The sequence below is a fragment of the Paroedura picta genome, chromosome 2 (genome assembly GCF_049243985.1).
Source record: "Paroedura picta isolate Pp20150507F chromosome 2, Ppicta_v3.0, whole genome shotgun sequence".
NCBI lineage: Eukaryota > Metazoa > Chordata > Lepidosauria > Squamata > Gekkonidae > Paroedura > Paroedura picta.
The window spans coordinates 78,805,174-78,822,571 of NC_135370.1; the positions used below are offsets into that span (position 1 = coordinate 78,805,174).

The 17,398-nt window shown below is 43.8% G+C and overlaps 1 protein-coding gene across 3 annotated transcripts in view; it reads left to right on the forward strand.

Annotated features, from left to right (window-relative positions):
• Positions 1-1,994: 1,994 nt before the first annotated feature.
• LOC143829739 (membrane-spanning 4-domains subfamily A member 15-like) overlaps positions 1,995-17,398 on the forward strand; it is a 35,821-nt gene continuing 20,417 nt past the window's right edge. Inside the window, exons 1-2 of one of the 3 annotated variants that reach the window (XM_077321091.1) lie at positions 2,144-2,280; positions 7,488-7,660. The gene's annotated coding sequence lies outside the window, so the exon portion shown is untranslated. Of the gene's footprint in view, positions 2,281-7,487; positions 7,661-17,398 lie in introns of all 3 variants that reach the window. The other 2 variants (XM_077321090.1, XM_077321088.1) reach the window with 2 other exon arrangements.

Below are 17,398 nucleotides of genomic sequence, written 5' to 3' on the forward strand. Positions count from 1 at the left end.
ATCGAATGAACAAATATGCGTTGCTACAGGTGTTTTGGGTTTTTTTAAAAACAGTTTTTAAGGGGAAGCACGAACAAAACAGTTAAGTGGCTGTTCTGTTTGATTGATGGTCAGGGGCGGGAGGAAGCGCTGAAAAATATCGCCTCCTTTTTTGTGATTTCAGCGAGACCAGAAACATGTGTGTTACGAGAACAGCGCTAGTGGGAGAGCCTTTTTTTCGAGACTTGCCGCTTTTGATTGCAGCACTTTTCAATAGCGCACAGATTTAGCAACATTGCCCGTTGTGCGGAATGGCCCTTATTTGTATTCTGTTTTAGTGTTTTGCAATTAGAGCTTTTGGAAGCCATCCTGAGAATATATGTGGGGATATGAGCATGTGACTGGAAGAGCACAGACCTTGCCCACTGGTTCTGCTCCCTTCATAAGATCCATAAAGCAGCCTTCATTTCCTACAAACAGCATTCTCAGAAACAGTGTCTTTTGCAGTCAGCTGTCAAGGAGTCGCTAGCTATGGCCTAATGAAGGAATAAGGTTTCTGTTTGATTCAACCTACATTCTATAAAATGCATCTGAGACAGTGGGCTTAGACCACACAAGTTTATGAATCAATATATTGTTCTAGATATAAATATAAAAATATAAATATAAAAATAAAAATAAATATAAAATAAAAAAATATATTGCTGTGTTAGCCTGTTCAGAACAAATGCACAACAAGAAGAAGAGTTGGTTTTTATACTCTACTTTTCAGTGCCCAAAGGAGTCTCAAAGTGGCTTACAATCACCTTTCCTTCCTCTTCCCACAGAGGAAACCCTGTGAGGTAGGTGAGGCTGAGAGAGCTTCTGACAGTACTGCTGCATGTAGAGGAGTGGGGAATCAAACCCAGCTCACCAGACTAGAAGCCGCTGCTCCTAACCACTACAGACAGCAGTTCTAGCCAACCAGGTGAGGGCACAATTTCACCAGGACAGGCCAGAAAGGCTTCTAGCCCTCACCAGGACAGGCCAGAAAGCAACAGTGAAGTGGCAGGACACCATGAGTAAAGAAGGAGAGGCCCTGGGTGTGCTTCTAGGCCCTCTTCTAGGAGCTCATTCCACCAGGTAGGGGCCAGGACTCAATAGGCCCTGGTCCTGGTCAAGGCCAGGCACATTTCCCTGGGGCTGGGAACTACCAACAAGTTGGTACCCACAGAGTGCAAAGCCCTGCGGGGGGCATAGGGTGACAGGTGGTCCCTGAGATATGTGGGCCCCAGACTGCAAAGGGCCTTAAAGGTTAAAACCAAAACCTTGAACTGGAACTGGCAACCAGTGCAACTGCCTCAGCAAAGGCTAGATATGGGCCCTCCAAGATGTTCCTGTGAGGACCCTGGCAGCTGCATTTTGCACCAGCTGCAATCCAGTCAGGGACAAGGGTAGGCCTGCATGGAGTGAGTCACAGAAATCAATCTTGGAGGTGACTGTCACATGGATCCCCATGGTCAGGTGCTCAGAGGACAGTTGGGGCACTAGTAGCCTCACCCGACAAGATGGAAAAACGCCTGGCGGGCTACTTTCCTGACCTGTGCCTGACTTCTGGTTTCATATATTTTGACATGTATGCTGACACAAATAAGCATCCTGAGAATTCAATTGTTGCTCCTGTGTTTAAAAGGCTACAAAACTTCATTCAGCACACAGAGCAGGCCAATTAGTATGTAAATCGAGATGCTGAGAAAAGTATAAATCAGTCTTTGCAGTGTCAAGACAGAGTGCCTAATAAGGGTTTAAGAAAATTTGCAGAGGGACAGTATGTTTTTCTTACCAGAGTCAGATGAATGCATGACATAAATAAACAGTTGCCCAGAGTCTGAAGATTAGGGGTTAGAGCAGGATATGTCTTAACTGTTGCCAATCCTGGCACTAGTGGAGAGGAGGAAAGACAGAAAAGATATGGCAGCACAAAGTTCTCTTCAGAGTTACTCTCACCTAAAAGTCCCTGCAACAGCGGCTACTAGAGTCCAACAGGGCACCAACATTAATGACAGTGGTTACTAAACAGCACCTCAACCTATGGTGTCACCTGCACCTTCTGACAAACATCAAGAATCTGCTGATGCTGGTCCAGACCCCAGAGTTGGCATAAAGCGAGGCTGGGATAGCTGAACAAGTGAGAAGGTAAGATTCATCCAGCCTCTTCACAGGAAGAGCTCCTGCTGTTGCAAGAAGGTCTGCTTGACTCTGCTCCAGGCTTAGCCTCACGAGGAACACGCAGTGCCATCTGTGCCTTCTACAAAGTGGATTGTAAGTAAGACTCTGCTCTGGGGCAATGGTTAGTGGACTAGTATTGATATCTTTTGGGATAGTTTTCACAACTGAAATAAATTGGATTTACATTTGGAGTTTATGAACATTATGCTCTAGACTTTGAACCTGGCCCTTGGGACTCAGGTATATAGCAGATTAAAGCAGAGGCATGGATAAAAAGTGCAGCAAACTCTTTCAAGAAACCATTTTCCAGGCTTTCTCCCTCTCAGGTCATTCCTCCTCCTCTTTTAAGCTGAACTTTCATGAAACTTTCTATGAAGTTCTTCAGATCAACATGCCGGACTCTTAAGACTCCAGTGCAGCCTGGCATAAACACCTTCAGCAGGCAAGATTTGTTATGCCTTCAGACCCCACAATCTGCTTTCAGGAATGCTGAACAAGGCTCTCATGCTCTCACGGGAAACTTTTTACAGCCCAGAAACCAAATTGGCCAAGGCATCAAGGTTGTCCTAAGGCATCATGTCTTGGTTATGCTTGACAAGAGTAGGTGTGCCAGGTACCCCCAGCCACTGGCAGGGGATGGGGAGAAGTTTGCCATCCCCAGGTTGGGAAACTGCTGGAGAGCTAGGGATGGAGAGTGAGGAGGGCAGGGAGCTCAGCAGGGCACAATGACAGAGTCCACCCTCTAAAGCCTCCATTTTCTCGACGAAAACCTATGTCACCTGAGGGTGAGACTCTGTAGTCTAGGCATGAAAAAGTTCCTGACAGAGCGGTTTCTCAGTGGAATAGGCTTCCTTGGGAGGAGGTGGGTTCTCCATCTTTGGAATTTTTAAACAGAGGATAGATAGTGATCTGACAGAGATGCAGATTCTGTGAACTTAGATTGTGAGTGGGTGGGCAGAAGGAATTGTGACTCTTTCTTGCATGCCCAGGGAAATGCCAGTCTCCACTCTGGGATCAGGAGGTGAATTTCTTCTGGTCCAGACTGGCCAGGAATTCTGTTTTGGGAGAGGCATCCTCTGGGCATGCAACTGGGGCCACTGGCATTCTGCAGGGAGTTGGACTAGATCAGGGGTAGTCAAACTGTGGCCCTCCACATGTCCATGGACTAAAATTCCCATGAGCCCCTGCCAGCATTCACTGGCAGGGGCTCCTGGGAATTGTAGTCCATGGACATCTGCAGGGCCGCAGTGTGACTACCCCTGGACTAGATGATCCTGGAGGTCCTTATGATGCTATGACTGAACTTCAATGTACATAAAATGTCTTGTACTCCATATTCTCATTTTCTAAAAACTGAGAAACATCAGATGCTGAAATCCAAAAATATCTGTCAGTTTTCTTTTTCGTGGGTGTGAGAGATTGCAGCATGCCATTTTGTGAGAGATCCTGTTCTTGTAGTAAATATCCTGCAGGATAAAGTGACTGGTTATACCATCGAAAGACACTCTGCACATTCTCTAAATATATTTTGTTAATTTTATCAGATAACATTATTAAAATGTGCAGCACTCTGTACATTTTAAAATCATTGCCTTAATTAGGACTCACCACATACCTAACTGTTCTCGTTGGATGTTCTTGTGCAGGCCCCCAAAGAAAGTGATCAGAACATGGTCAAAAAGGACTGTGGAGTGTACAAACTGATGACAGCAACTGCTAGCCATCCCCTTGAGGCAGAAAACAATGGGTGAAGGAAGTCCTCCAAGGCGCTCTTGCAATTAGATCCAAAAAGCCTCAAGGATGGGGCAGTCTGGGGCAAATTAATTTACCAACATGACACTCCAGACTAGAGTATCCAGAGGAAAGCGATGAGACTGATCGGGGGCCTGGGGACCAAGTCCTACGAGGAAAGGCTGAGGGACTTGGGAATATTCAGCCTGGAGAAAAGGAGGGGAAATGATCACTGTCAGTATTTGAAAGACTGTCACTTGGAGGAAAGCAGGGAGTGGTTCCTGTTGGCAGTGGAGGAAAGGACCTGCAGTAATGGGTTTAATCTACGTGTAGAATGATATTGGATAGATATGAGGGGAAAAAATTTCACAGTCAGAGTAGTTCAGCAGGGGAATAGGCTGCCTAAGGCGGTGGGGAGCTCCCCCTCACTGGCAGTCTTCAAGCAGCAGCAGGACAGATATTATCCTGGATGCCTAGGGCTGATCCTGCATTGAGCTGGGGGTTGGACTAGATGGCCTCTATGACTCCTTCCAGCAATATAATTCTTTAATTCTATGATTCTAAGAATGAAGAATTTGGGAACTATTGACCTCTGAAAAGGCTTTGAGAGTGCATTAATTGACCCCAGAACTGAAAGCCATACAATGAATCGTTTGTTGTAAAGCTTTATTTAGCACATTTATTTCATTTTTGTTCACTTCTTTAATCCCCCCACTTGTTGAAAGCAATTGAACGGTAACAATGAAAATAAATGTAAAGTATCAAAGCATCAAAGTATTCTAGAGGTATTTCATTTGACTAAATCTGCTACTGCCCCCTTGTGGGCAGAATTTCAAAACCAAAAGGACCATCAAGTGGCTGAAGAGATCATAGCAGGCAAATTCTAATCAGTCAGGCCGAACATGTGGATGTGGTGTGAGATGTTGAAATGATCGAGAGGACTGCAGAGATACACAAAACACCACTGGCAAGATGTACAAGGGGGCCATGGCTGCCTGTTAAAGGGAAGTCGGGCAAGACTTGAATGTCACTTGGTGCTCTGAGGTGACATCTCCTTGGTGAAAGTCTTGCCTCAGGAGACGAGGGTTGGCCTTTGGATGTAGCAGAGTAAACAGGACCACCGTTGTCATGCCTGGGAAAGTCCTGCAAAATAGCATAACTGTACCTACTGTAAAATCTGGCTTTTGGTTGTGGCAGTGAAGTGGTATGCTCTTGGCCCGGTTATTTGTAAGGGTTGCCTTCTAAGTTTTCCTTCTAACCCAAACCTTTGGTTGCATCATGAGAAGACAAGGCCCACGGGAAGAGACAATAGTGCTAGGAAAAGTTGAGGCAGGAGGAAAAGATTGTTCTCAACTTGCAAGACCTGAGCAAGGCTCCTTGGAGGTCATTAATTTGTAGGATCACCATCAGTCAGAAGCAACCAAGCAGCATATAACAAACACACACAAAATCATTACTGGAGGTATACGATATGAAACAAAAAAATCTTGTCCAAAACAAAAAGGAGAAAATATCCTGACTCAAACAAAAGTCAAGAACCTAAAAAGGGCAAAACAAGGGAAATGAACAAGCCTCTGTAGGGTAGAACACAATTGTAAAAATATAGTACTAATATTTATTTAAATTAAAAACCCAAGGCCTCAATAAGATCAATGCATACATGCATATTAATTTGTCCACTGACCAGACATGTTTCGACATTACCACCTTTATCAATGGTCAGGCATCAAATAAAACCAGCATTCATGAAATACAATAAATATAAGAATTTTTGTATCTGGTTAGATCTTTTACATAAACTAGTATGATATAAAATTATATACTCAGGACACTATCTGAAAAGAAAAAAATGGAACATGATGTGTTATGATAACATGATATAAATCAATTAGGGAAACTTTTTCAGAAAAAAACCCTATAATGTTCTTACTTACTAGTCAATTCTGTGGACCAAAAGGCCAGATACAGCTATGTGAGGCTCTAATATTTCAAAAGCAGGCCCTGGTCAAGGTAAGAACCTATAAAGTTTATATATAATTATTAGAAATTCCCATAGGCTAATTATGATGTTACACAACAATGTAATGGCCAGAAATATAATCTTACTTTCAGTGTCCAGTGTCTTTTAGGAGCCAAGATGTACTTATAAACTTTATAGGTGCTTACCTATAACTTAAAAAAAAGACATCTGTAAGGGTTGTACCCAAGGACTGCGTACAGCCTCCAAAAGTATTCTATATATCGGTTTATTTATTTTGTTTTTGAAAATGGTGTGGGCCTGGTGGAGATGGGAGAGAGGATGGCAAAGTAACATCCAGCCCACTGGTCTGGACAGGGATCCCCCTCTTCCGATACACACCTTGGCCCCCCAACTCCTCCCCAAGATTACCCCAAGAATGCTGCATTTTAACATGATGTTCTGATGTCAGCTGGAAGTGACAAGGACATGACAGGGTTATAGAAACCTGTTGGGGGGACACTCTGGTTTTTGGGCAAAATTGTATGGTTTCAAGCAAATTCTACCACAGAGCTTTACCCCAAAGCTCTCAGAAAGTGTGAAGCTCTCAGAAAGTTTTCCCCATCCTCCACCAGCAGCATCAATGAACCTGGCAACCCTAGATGCATCACCAATAACTAGTCTTGTATTTCTGCAGGCCACACAGAGAAATCACTGTGCAATGAATAGGCTTTTGCTGAGTGGGAGCAGGAAATACTTGACAGAAGTGCTTCCATTAATTTGCAGCAAATGAGAAACAGATGCACATTTACTGCACAATATATGAGAAGCAATGTCTGAAAAGGAATGACTTAGTGGAGGTTGGAGGCAGGGAAGGGACCATAGTGGAAAATATTATAGAGTTAGCCCTTCAAAGCAGCGAGTTTCTCCATAGTCTGGAGATCAGTTGTAATTCTAGGGTCCATTCCGCACAAGTTTAATGTAGCAGGAATGTGGCAAATTGTAATCGCTACTAATATGCAGTTATGCACAACGTCGTACACAATCTGCCACACTCCTGAAACTGTCCCGCTAGAAGCGCTTCATTGTAGCGCTTCCAGGGAAATCCCAAAAAATGGATTCACCTTCTGGAAAGCGCTACACTCTTGCAACCAATCTGCAACACTAGCGAAAAAGTTCTGCGTGTTACTATTGTTGCGGTTTCAGCAAAGTCCCTCCCCCTGGCTCTCTCCTCTGAACTTCTGGCGAAGCGATCGGCATTTTTTTTCTTGGAGCATGCAGAGAGCAACGAACCGGCGAGCCTTCATTCACCCAGCGAGCCTTCTCTGGCTGCAGTCCCTTCACAGAGCTGCTTTAAAGCTCGCCTCAAGTCACAAAGCACAACACAGCCTCGTTTGCAAGTTCCCTTTATTTTCAGCCGAAAATCACGCCCGTGCACGGGGGGGGGGGATTTTTTTTTCACTCGGGGGAGCGTGGCAACAATGAATCAGCAGCTCACAGGCCAGCTACCAGCTAGATGGGTCCCTACGTTAGGAGGAAGTAAGGAATCAAGGAATCAAGGCATATTCGTTGCAACGTGTGTTTTTATTTTTTTTAAAACATGTTCTTAAAGGCAAAGGGGCTTTTCCGGAGCATGGTCACAACTGCCCATTGGCTGCTCGTTTGATTGACGGCCAGGGGCGGGACAAAGCACAGAAAAAATCGCTTCCTTTCTAGCGATTTTTGCCGAGACCGGAAACCTGTGGGAAACGATTGAAACGCAACTGGATTCCACTACAAAGGCAGGTATGCATTACGCCGAATTCCATTATTTTAAATTCCGTTTTTTCTTCCCGTAATCAATTTGCCACATTGATCCTGGTGCGGAATGGGCCTAGGTTCCACCTGGAGGGTGTGTTCAGCACTGTTCTCTGTGTTCAGCAGCACTCTTCCCATTGCAGCCGCATGGCAGCTGTGTGGAATGTTTGTATTAAAGCCTGTGGGAGCCCAGCTGAGCTTGGGACTGTGGCACTGGCTGAGGAGGGGTCCTGACTCCCCCCTGTTCTATTTTCCTGAGCTCCTCCCCCATGTGTTGGTCCCATGGGCTCCTGCAGGCTTTTGAAATGGCATTCTCCTCGGGGACTGTTTGGCCGCAGGCTCCCCAGGCCTGACTCCTTAAAAATGGGTCACGTAGTTTCATCTTATGTCTATTTGGTAACATTTTAAGTCAAGGTTACATTTACAAGCCACAATCCTTGTTAAGTATATAAAAGACTGAAAATCTCATTTGCACCTCTTTCTTCCTCTTCATGAAGCATGAGAAATAGAATAGAACAGAAAGGAAGAGTCAGATGCATTCTGGTTTCACATTTATTTTGTAAGCCACCTAAAGCAGTAATTCTCAACCTTTTTTGACCAAGGCCCTTTTAGGAGCCCTTCTCTGGTTCCAGAGCCCCCTGTCAAACAAGCATACAACACAATAATAAGGTGGTGTATGAAGAATTCTTTCCAGTAAGCTGGTGAAAGAAGGGCTCCCGAATGTGTACAGAGGGAAATCCAGATAGACAGGCAACAAGCTAGGCAAAAATGGCCTAAGCTAAGATGAAATAACTATGCTCTATGTACCTCATCTAGAATCATAGAATAATAGAGTTGGAAGGGGCATCATGGGTCATCTAGTCCAACCCCCTGCACTATGCAGGACACTCACATCCCAATCACTCATCTACTGTAACCTGCCACCCCCTTGAGCCTTCACAGAATCAGCCTCTCCATCAGATGGCTATCCAGCCTCTGTTTAAAAATTTGCAAAGATGGAGAACCCACCACTTCCCAAGGAAGCCTGTTCCACTGAGAAACCGCTCTGTCAGGAACTTCTTCCAGATGTTCAGACGGAATTTCTTTTGAATTAATTTCATCCCATTGGTTCTGGTCCGTCCTTCTGGGGCAAGAGAGAACAACTCTGCTCCATCCTTGATATGGCAGCCTTTTAAATACTTGAAGATGGTTATCAAATCCCCTCTCAGTTGTCTCCTCTCCAGGCTAAGCAGACCAAGCTTCCCCAACCTTTTTTTATACATCTTGGTCTCCAAACCCCTCACCATCTTTGTTGCCCTCCTCTGGACACACTCCAGTTTGTCTACATCCCTCTTCAACTGCAGTGCCCAAAACTGAACACAGTACTCCAAGTGAGGCCAAACCAAAGCAGAGTGACGCAGTACCATCACCTCCCATGATCTGAACATGATACTCTATTTGATACAGCCCAAAATCCCATTCGCCTTTTTAGCCACCGAGTCACACTGTTGACTCATGTTCAATGTGTGGTCTACTAAGACCTTTTCGCACATGCTGCTGCCAAGACAAGTCTTCCCCATCCTAAATTGGTTATTTGTTTTTTCCTACCTAAATGCAGAACTTTACACGTGTCCCTTTTGAACTTCATTTTATTCAATTTATCCCACTTCTCGAGCCTATCAAGATCATCCTGTATTCTGATTCGGTCTTTGGTTGGGTTTGCTACCCTTCCCAGTTTAGTATCGTCTGCAAATTTAATAAGTATCCCCTATAAACCCTCAACCAAATCACTTATAAATATGTTGAACAACACAGGCCCTAGGATAGATCCCTGGAGAAATCCACTTGTCACTGTTTTCCAAGAGAATGCAGAACCATTAACAAGTACCCTTTGGTTACAATCTGTCAACCAGTTATCGATCCACTTGACAGAATAAGGATCCTTTCCCATTGAAACCAAGGGGTGCACTATTTTTGGCTAACAAGGATGCCAATGAAGCTAGATGGGAAAACATTGGAGTAGCCATGGTAACCAAAAGACAACCCTCCTAAGCCCCATCTATGCAGTGAGAAATGCTCATGCTCATGCACCAAGGGAGGAAATTACGCCCCTAAAAAATCCCAAGAACATGCACAAAGGGTTAATACCCATATGCAGTCATTTGTGGCCATCAGGGGCATGGCCATATGATCCTGGTTCGCGACCCATGAACTACTCCATTTCATGGGTTCATGGAGACCTGTGGGTTGGCTCGTGCCCATCTCTCCCCAATACCTTTCGCTAGATGATCTGGTCAGTTACTGGCATAGCTGGGGGTTGTGGCTCTGCCTTGCCGAAGAAAGACGCATGTATCTTCACTCCGGGAAGAGCTTTGTTTTTAAATGCTATCATCAAGGACCAGGTTTTTCTTACTAGCTGTTTTACAAATACTGACTCTTGAATCATTAATCTTGAAAGCTCGTCCTGGGATAATTTTAATAGTAAGGAAGCCTCCAGAGTGTTTGGGCTCACGGACCTTATTTGACTACCTGATTAACTTTTTAAATTTAAACATCCATTGGATTTTCATCCTCTCGGCTTGGATTGTTCTTTTCCCATCACTTGTTTGAAGATTGAAGCATTAGCTAGCCTAGGGAAGAATATCTGTTCAGCTTTTTATCCTGCCCTTTAGTGGCTGTTATGGTTTTTGGCAAACACCCAAGAGAAGGGGAGAAGCCCCTATGCTGCAAAGCAATCTAAGATATCAGACCTCTTCTCACTTACTGATACTACAATGGAAAGTTGCACTTATAACAAGGAAACTTGTAATTGTTTTGCCCCCCTGCAACTCATGGGGGAGATGGAGCCCAGTGGCCCAGGCGAATGCTGCGATGAAGAGTTAGGGATGACATTTTCAGCTCTACAAAACATGCAGCCCTCTGGGTGTGATGCTACCAGAGAATGCTCTGGTTTATTAGAGGGTTGCCAGCTTGCTTTGATAGCCAGAACTGTGAACTGTGAACAGGCATTGAGTCCACTCAAATTCCAACTGGTAATTAAACCAGAAAGAATATGCCTAATAGTAGGCAACAACATGGGCCGGCCTCCATTATGGAAAGGCATCCACAGAGTCAAAAATCACCTGTCTACTTAAGATCAGCATTGCCATGATTCATTTATGACATACCCAACAACTTAATTCTCCCCAGCAAGGACAGAAGATCCTCCTAACCGTTGCCTCCTCTACAATCCTCTCATTGATTCTTAGTCGCAAGCCATCCCTATGTGTTAAAAGAATCTTTCCAGCAAGGGCTTTCATAAATACCGTTATTAGGCCTCTGATACTGAAGCGTTTGCGGCTGTCCAGCTGCATTGATGATCCACTGAATGCAGTGCAGCAGGATTTGATAAACTGGGAGGAACCATTGTGGCATATGGAAGCCCAGCCTACTCCAATTCAGTGCCCATCAGTTCCAGAAGAGGAGAGCACCCATACTGATGTAATAGAACAGCCCCCCAGCAGCCACCTGGCTAATTGTTTTTAAAAGGATCTTGTGGCTGATTTCCCTTTCCCTGGTAAACTGCCAGGAGAAGAGCAGCATGCAATTATAGAGAGACTTTGATCATGCAATCATTGACCACAGGTACTTTCCATCAGAATTACGAAACAAGCAACACAATCCTGCCATGGGGCATCCCCTTCTATTCAATTTAAAAGCAGGGAGTGAGAAAGAAGAGTAGCCTGTAAGCAAGACATCAAGTGAGGGACCAAGTCTCTTGAAAGCAAATCATGTCCAAATTCTTTAGGAAGTTCATTAGATCAAGATCACCTCTTTTGTTCCCCCAGCCAGCAAAATTCCAGGAGATTGGAGAGGACAGGCTGCAGTTATATTTTGGTGGTTTTCCATAGATGGTAGACAGTCTGAATTTGGAACTGGGTTCACAGGCATAAGATTTATGGATACTCTTGTGGGGGAAGGGTCTTCAGACAAGGTAATGGCATCCAAAACATCAGGTGTATTCACGCAGGTTTAATGTTAAATGCCTTGACCCATGTCCACCTTTTGCCCAAGTCCTTCTGTTGAAATTGAGAGATTTTCAACTTATTTTAATAGATGTTTATCTCCCTCCTTTTTCTGTTATGGACTTTTCTAAACCACACTGGAATTAATTGAATGCTTATCTTGAATCGCTTGTAGATAGATATCCTCAAACTGCCCTTCTCACAGTGGGAGATTTCAATGCAAGAACTGGAGCAAACAACATCCAATTAAGCAGAATTGTGCACTGGGGTAATGTTGCGCTCACCCCTTTTCTCTTTCCCCTGAACAGACAATCTAAACAGCTGATTATCAGTCAGGCAGGTCATTCATTCATGGACCTATGTATAAAATTCAATTTAAGCCTTCTGAATGTTTCTGATCAACATGACTGAGGGCAACTTTATCATTCATTCATTCATTCATTCATTCATTCAATTTATAGACTGCCACTCTCGGCCCAGCCGTCTCATGGCAATTTACAAAATACAGATACCAATGAAAATTTATAAAACATATAAACCCCCTTTACAGTCAATGGTGGCATAACCGATATCCTAACTCCCTTGTGGACCTGCTGCTCTGCTGCTCCCAGTTTCTGGTTTTTCCATAAATGACCCTAGACAGTGTTAGCCACTTTACTTATGTCTCTTCTTGGAGTTGCAGTTTGGTTGATTATGCAATCCCCTCTATAGACTGGAGAAAGTTTGTCATCAAATTTTCTATTGGTAATCACTTTGAAAGCGACCATTTTCCATTGTTAGTAAATTCTGAGGCTAACTATGAAGTAGACAGGTTGCTTTCTTCTGGCTCTGTTCTAGATGCCCCCAATATGAAATAATAATTTGGTCACAGCCCCTTAGCTCAACAGTAACTAAATAAGCATCCAATTCCTGGTTTGACAATGAATGTTCTCATGCTTTAAAAAGATTGTGATATTTATATGACCAGGTGTGTTCCAGCAGCTTCCCATGGACCTCCTCTCTGTATAGTGAGTTGAGGAGGGAATGCCAATCATTGTTAGAGCAGAAGAAGCATTTCTTTGCTATGGCTAAATGGTCTCAACTCCTCTCTGCAGCCAGATAATAATGATAATAAAACCTTTTGGTCTATAGTTACTGGCTTAAAATCTCCAGTGGGTGACACCTTTGTTCATAACATCCCAATTCATAGATTGACTTCTTTTTATGCTACTCTCTTTAATGATCCTCTCCTTTCTGGTTTGTCCTATGTCCCCCTGTTGACTTCAGATGTTCCTGATTGGCCCCAGTTTCACATAAAGAGATCACTGATCTTATAAAGGCCCTTAAATCGAACAAAGTGCCTGGGCCAGATGGCATCATGGCAGATCTACTGAAGGAGAACACTATGGAAAACTTGCTAATCTTTTCCCTTGCTAATCTTTTCACATTAATAGATAAGTATGGCATTCTTCCTGATTCTTGGCTGAACTCAATACTTATCCCCATCTTTAAAAAAAGGTGACCTGGATAATCTGGAGAACTACAGACCTATCAGCCTACTGTCCATGCTTTATTACAAGACTGGGTAGCTGCCCACAGCTTACCTGAAAGAGAGAAAATTTGGTTTATGGCAAAGTACTCTACCTTGGATCAGTGCTTTCATCGATCTATGCAAGGCTTTTGACTCTTTATTGTGGGTAGAGCTAAAAAAATTAGGGATAGAACACCATCTCTTACTTTTGCTCTGAAAATTTAGAAAATACTTGTCAGATTAGAGTAGATGCATGCAGCACTCTTTCTCATAAGATCCCAATGTCCAAGTATGTCCAAACAGGGATGCATTTTGTCTCCAAGCTTGTTCAACTTTTTTCTATCTGACCTCCCTGCATATCTGACTACAACAGATGGCCATGTTCCTAAACTGAATTCCATTCTGGTGCCTATATTACTATATGCAGGTATCCCGATCTTTAAAGCCACCGTGATGTCATGTCTCCTCTATGGGATCCCTTTGTGGATCCCATCATTTCACAATGAGGTTTTGAGTTGAACTGCCTTTTTCTAACTTCACCTCATGTGATCTGGGCCTATTATGCATGCACTGCTTTCCTCTGCAGTCAATTTGCTGACACTTTAAAATCTTCCTTTTAAAAAACATTTTAAAAACATTCCTGTTTATGCACATGCTCTGGTTCTATGCTATGTTGTTTTATTGAGTTTTTGCATTCTAAACCATTCTGACTGCGGGAGGGGGAACTTCCTCTGTTGTTCTGCAAAGTCACCTGACCACCACTCTGGCACATGCTGCTTGCAGGGCATTATGGAAATTGTGGTTCATGGACATGGGGACTTTTCCATGGGGATAGACAGGCTTCTGAATGCCAAAACTACCACCTTTCCCCCTCTGAGGTATACTGTTCCTCACAGAGAGTGGGCAGGATGGATCACAGCAAACCACAGGCTCCAATGCAAAGTTAAAGCCTCCACTATACTATCCCTCCCCCCGTGAAGGCAAGCCCAAAATGGGAGCCTCTGCCCATAGCCTGAAGCAGCTCTGCTTCCTCATTCGCCTCCAATCCAGGACTGGCATTTCAGACCCCTCCACTTCACCAGCTTGATAAACTTTCAAACAAGCCCCCCCCCTCCCAATAGTCACTAATCAGAAGTAGAACTTTGTAGTCTCAGGAGCATTCACAGAAGCCTGTGGAGGAAATGCCAAGCTTACCATGGGACAATTTCTACTAATTTAAGGCCAGATCCTAAAGATGAAACTGAAATACTTTGGTCGTCTCATGAGAAGGAAGGACTCCCTGGAGAAGAGTCTAATGCTGGGAGCGATTGAGGGCAAAAGAAGAAGGGAACGATAGAGAATGGATGGAGTCACTGAAGCAGTAGGTGCAAACTTAAATGGACTCCAGGGAATGGTAGAGGACAGGAAGGCCTGGAGGATCATTGTCTATGAGGTCGCAATGGTTCGGACACGACTTCGCACCTAACAACCACAACAACAACAACAGTTGGCTTGGTTGCCAGGGCAAATGTCATGTTCACATGATTGCTGACAAAGGCAGCAGGTGCTTGAGCTCCCATTGGTAGATGAAGGACTGGGAGCAGAATAGGGGAGACCAAAAACATGCTAACATTTATGCATAAGAAAAAGACTGTCCTCAGTGCCATCACACAAGAAAAGTCACCGTAAAACTCGTTTCAGAAGCCTCGCTGAAAAAACGCTGTTGGAGCGTTTGCAATGCAAAAACGAATATAAAACGATGGGTTTCGTGCTGTGAAAACTGTGCCACATTAAGGGGCATTTCCCACGGCTTAAAAATAGCACAATGGTTGCCGATTGAAAACGCTACTAATTTGCCATAACGCACGACGTCGTCAACAATCTGCAACAATCCTGAAACCGATCAGCAATAAGCGCTTCGTTGTGGCGCTTTCAGGGGAATCCAGAAAACTGGATTCACCCTCCGGATAGCGATACACTCCTGCAACCAATCTGCAACAGTAGCGCTAAAGACCTGTGCGTTACCATTGTAGCTGGTTCTTCAAAGTCCCTCCCCCTGGATCTCTCCTCCAAACTTCCGGCGAAGCGATCGCCATTTTTTTTTCTCGGAGCGAGCGGGGATAAACGCACCGGCGAGCCTCTTTCTGTTTAGAGGCTTCCCTGGCTTCAGTCCTTCACCTTTAGTCACTAAGCACAAACCACATAAAAGCCCGTTTGCAGAAATAAAGTCCCTTTATTTTTTACACATAAATTCAGCCGAAAATCGAGCCCGTGAGAAGGGGGGGGGGGATTTTTTTTTATCACTCGAGCCAGCGTGCCAACGATCATACAATCAAACGATAGATCACATTAGGCAGCTGGATGGGTCTCTCCAGTGCAAGGAATCTATGTAGATTCGTTGCTATGGGTCTGTTTTTTTTTTTAAAAAAGCTTTCTTAAAGGGAAAGGGGCTGTTTGGGAGCATGCTAACGGCTGCCCATTGGCTGCTTGACGGCCAGGGGCGGGACAAGCTTGGCAATAGCGCTTCCTTTCTAGCGATTTCTGCCGAGACCGGAAGCCTGTGGGAAACGCTAAAAAACGCAACTGATTCCACTACAAAGCCAGGTGTGCAAAACGACGAATTCCACTATTTTAAATGGCGATTTTTCATTCCGCAAACAATTTGCAACAAAGATCGCCGTGGGAAATGGCCCTAAGAATTAATAAGATGTTTTTAGCAGTGTATCCTTTTCGCATATACTACTGCCAAGACAAGTCTCCCCCATCCTGTAATGATGCGTTTGATTTTTCCTACCTAAATGCAGAACTTTAGATTTATCACTACTGAAATTCATTTTATTCATTTTAGCCCAGTTTTCCAGCCTGTCAAGATCATCCTGTATTTTGATTCTGTCTTCTGCTGTGTTTGCTACCCCTCCTAGTTTAGAATCACTTGCAACTCAACACCTCCAAGACAGAGGTGCTGTGGTTGGGTAGGAAAGGGCCAGATCAGGAAGCACATTTGCCCTTCCTAGATGAGGTGCAATCGAAGATCTCATACTCAGCAGGAATGTGGGTGTGATGTTTGACTAGAGCTTAGCTACATGGATGTGATGGCCATCTTCGGGCTAAACTTCTGTAAGTTGCTCTATGCTGGCCTGCCCTTGTTCTGACCCAGAAATTGCAACTAGTACATAATGTGACTGCTAGGGTTTTCACTAAAACTCCTTGGCAATCTCATATTCAGCCTGTGCTGAAGCAGGTGTACTGGCTGCCAGTTGAATTCTGGATCTGGTTCAAAGTTTTGGTTTTGACCTTTAAGACTATTTACAGTCAGGGCCCAGGATATCCGAGAAAAGAGAGAAAAAAATTAAAAGGTCCAGGCTTCCTTCCAACATTTAGACTACAAACAACATTCCTTATACAGAAGACATTATTTTAAAGCTAAAATTACTCAAATGTATATTATATGAAAGTCCATGAATGAGTGAATAAATGTCTGAATGAATATCGCCATCTACAGGACTAGACTAATACTTCTCTTGGGAAAAACAGAGAGCTTGTTCAAACTTCATCAATAGGAATTGTTACCCCTCATGGTTCACAATATTTTCACAATAGATCTTTCTAAGATAGACCTTTAAACTCAAAGACAAAGCAGTTATCTCTACACAAATTAAAGCTTTAGTTGTACAAATAAAACAAGAAAATTACAAAATTTACACTCATGTACCCCAATTGTTAAAACTTCATTATAATCTACAAATCCTGATTGCCATATAACAATCTGAAGTGCTAAACTGCTCAATTCCTAGTTCTCAGTCTTCTTTTGCAAGGGGAATCGTGTTCAGTGTGGCAGAATCATTTCATGTGATGAGGGATGGGAGTTGTGGCCTAGGATCACTGTAGCGGTAGACCATAAACATGTAGAGCCATTCTGCACTTGTCCAAAATATCACAATGGTTACAAATTGAAATCGCTACTGCTTTGCTGTTATGCACAACGTCGTTGACAATCTGCAACACTCCTGAAACCGATCCACAAAAAGCGCTTCGTTGTAGCGCTTTCAGGGAAATCCAAAAAAGTGGATTCACCCTCTGGAAAGCGCTACACTCTTGCAACCAATTTGCAACACTAGCAGGAAAGTTCTGTGCATTACCATTGTTGCGGTTTCTTCAAAGTCCCTCCCCCTAGCTCTCTCCTCTGATCTTCCAGCGAAGCGATCGTCATTTTTTTTTCTCCCAGTGAGCGGAGATCAACGCACGGCAAGCCTT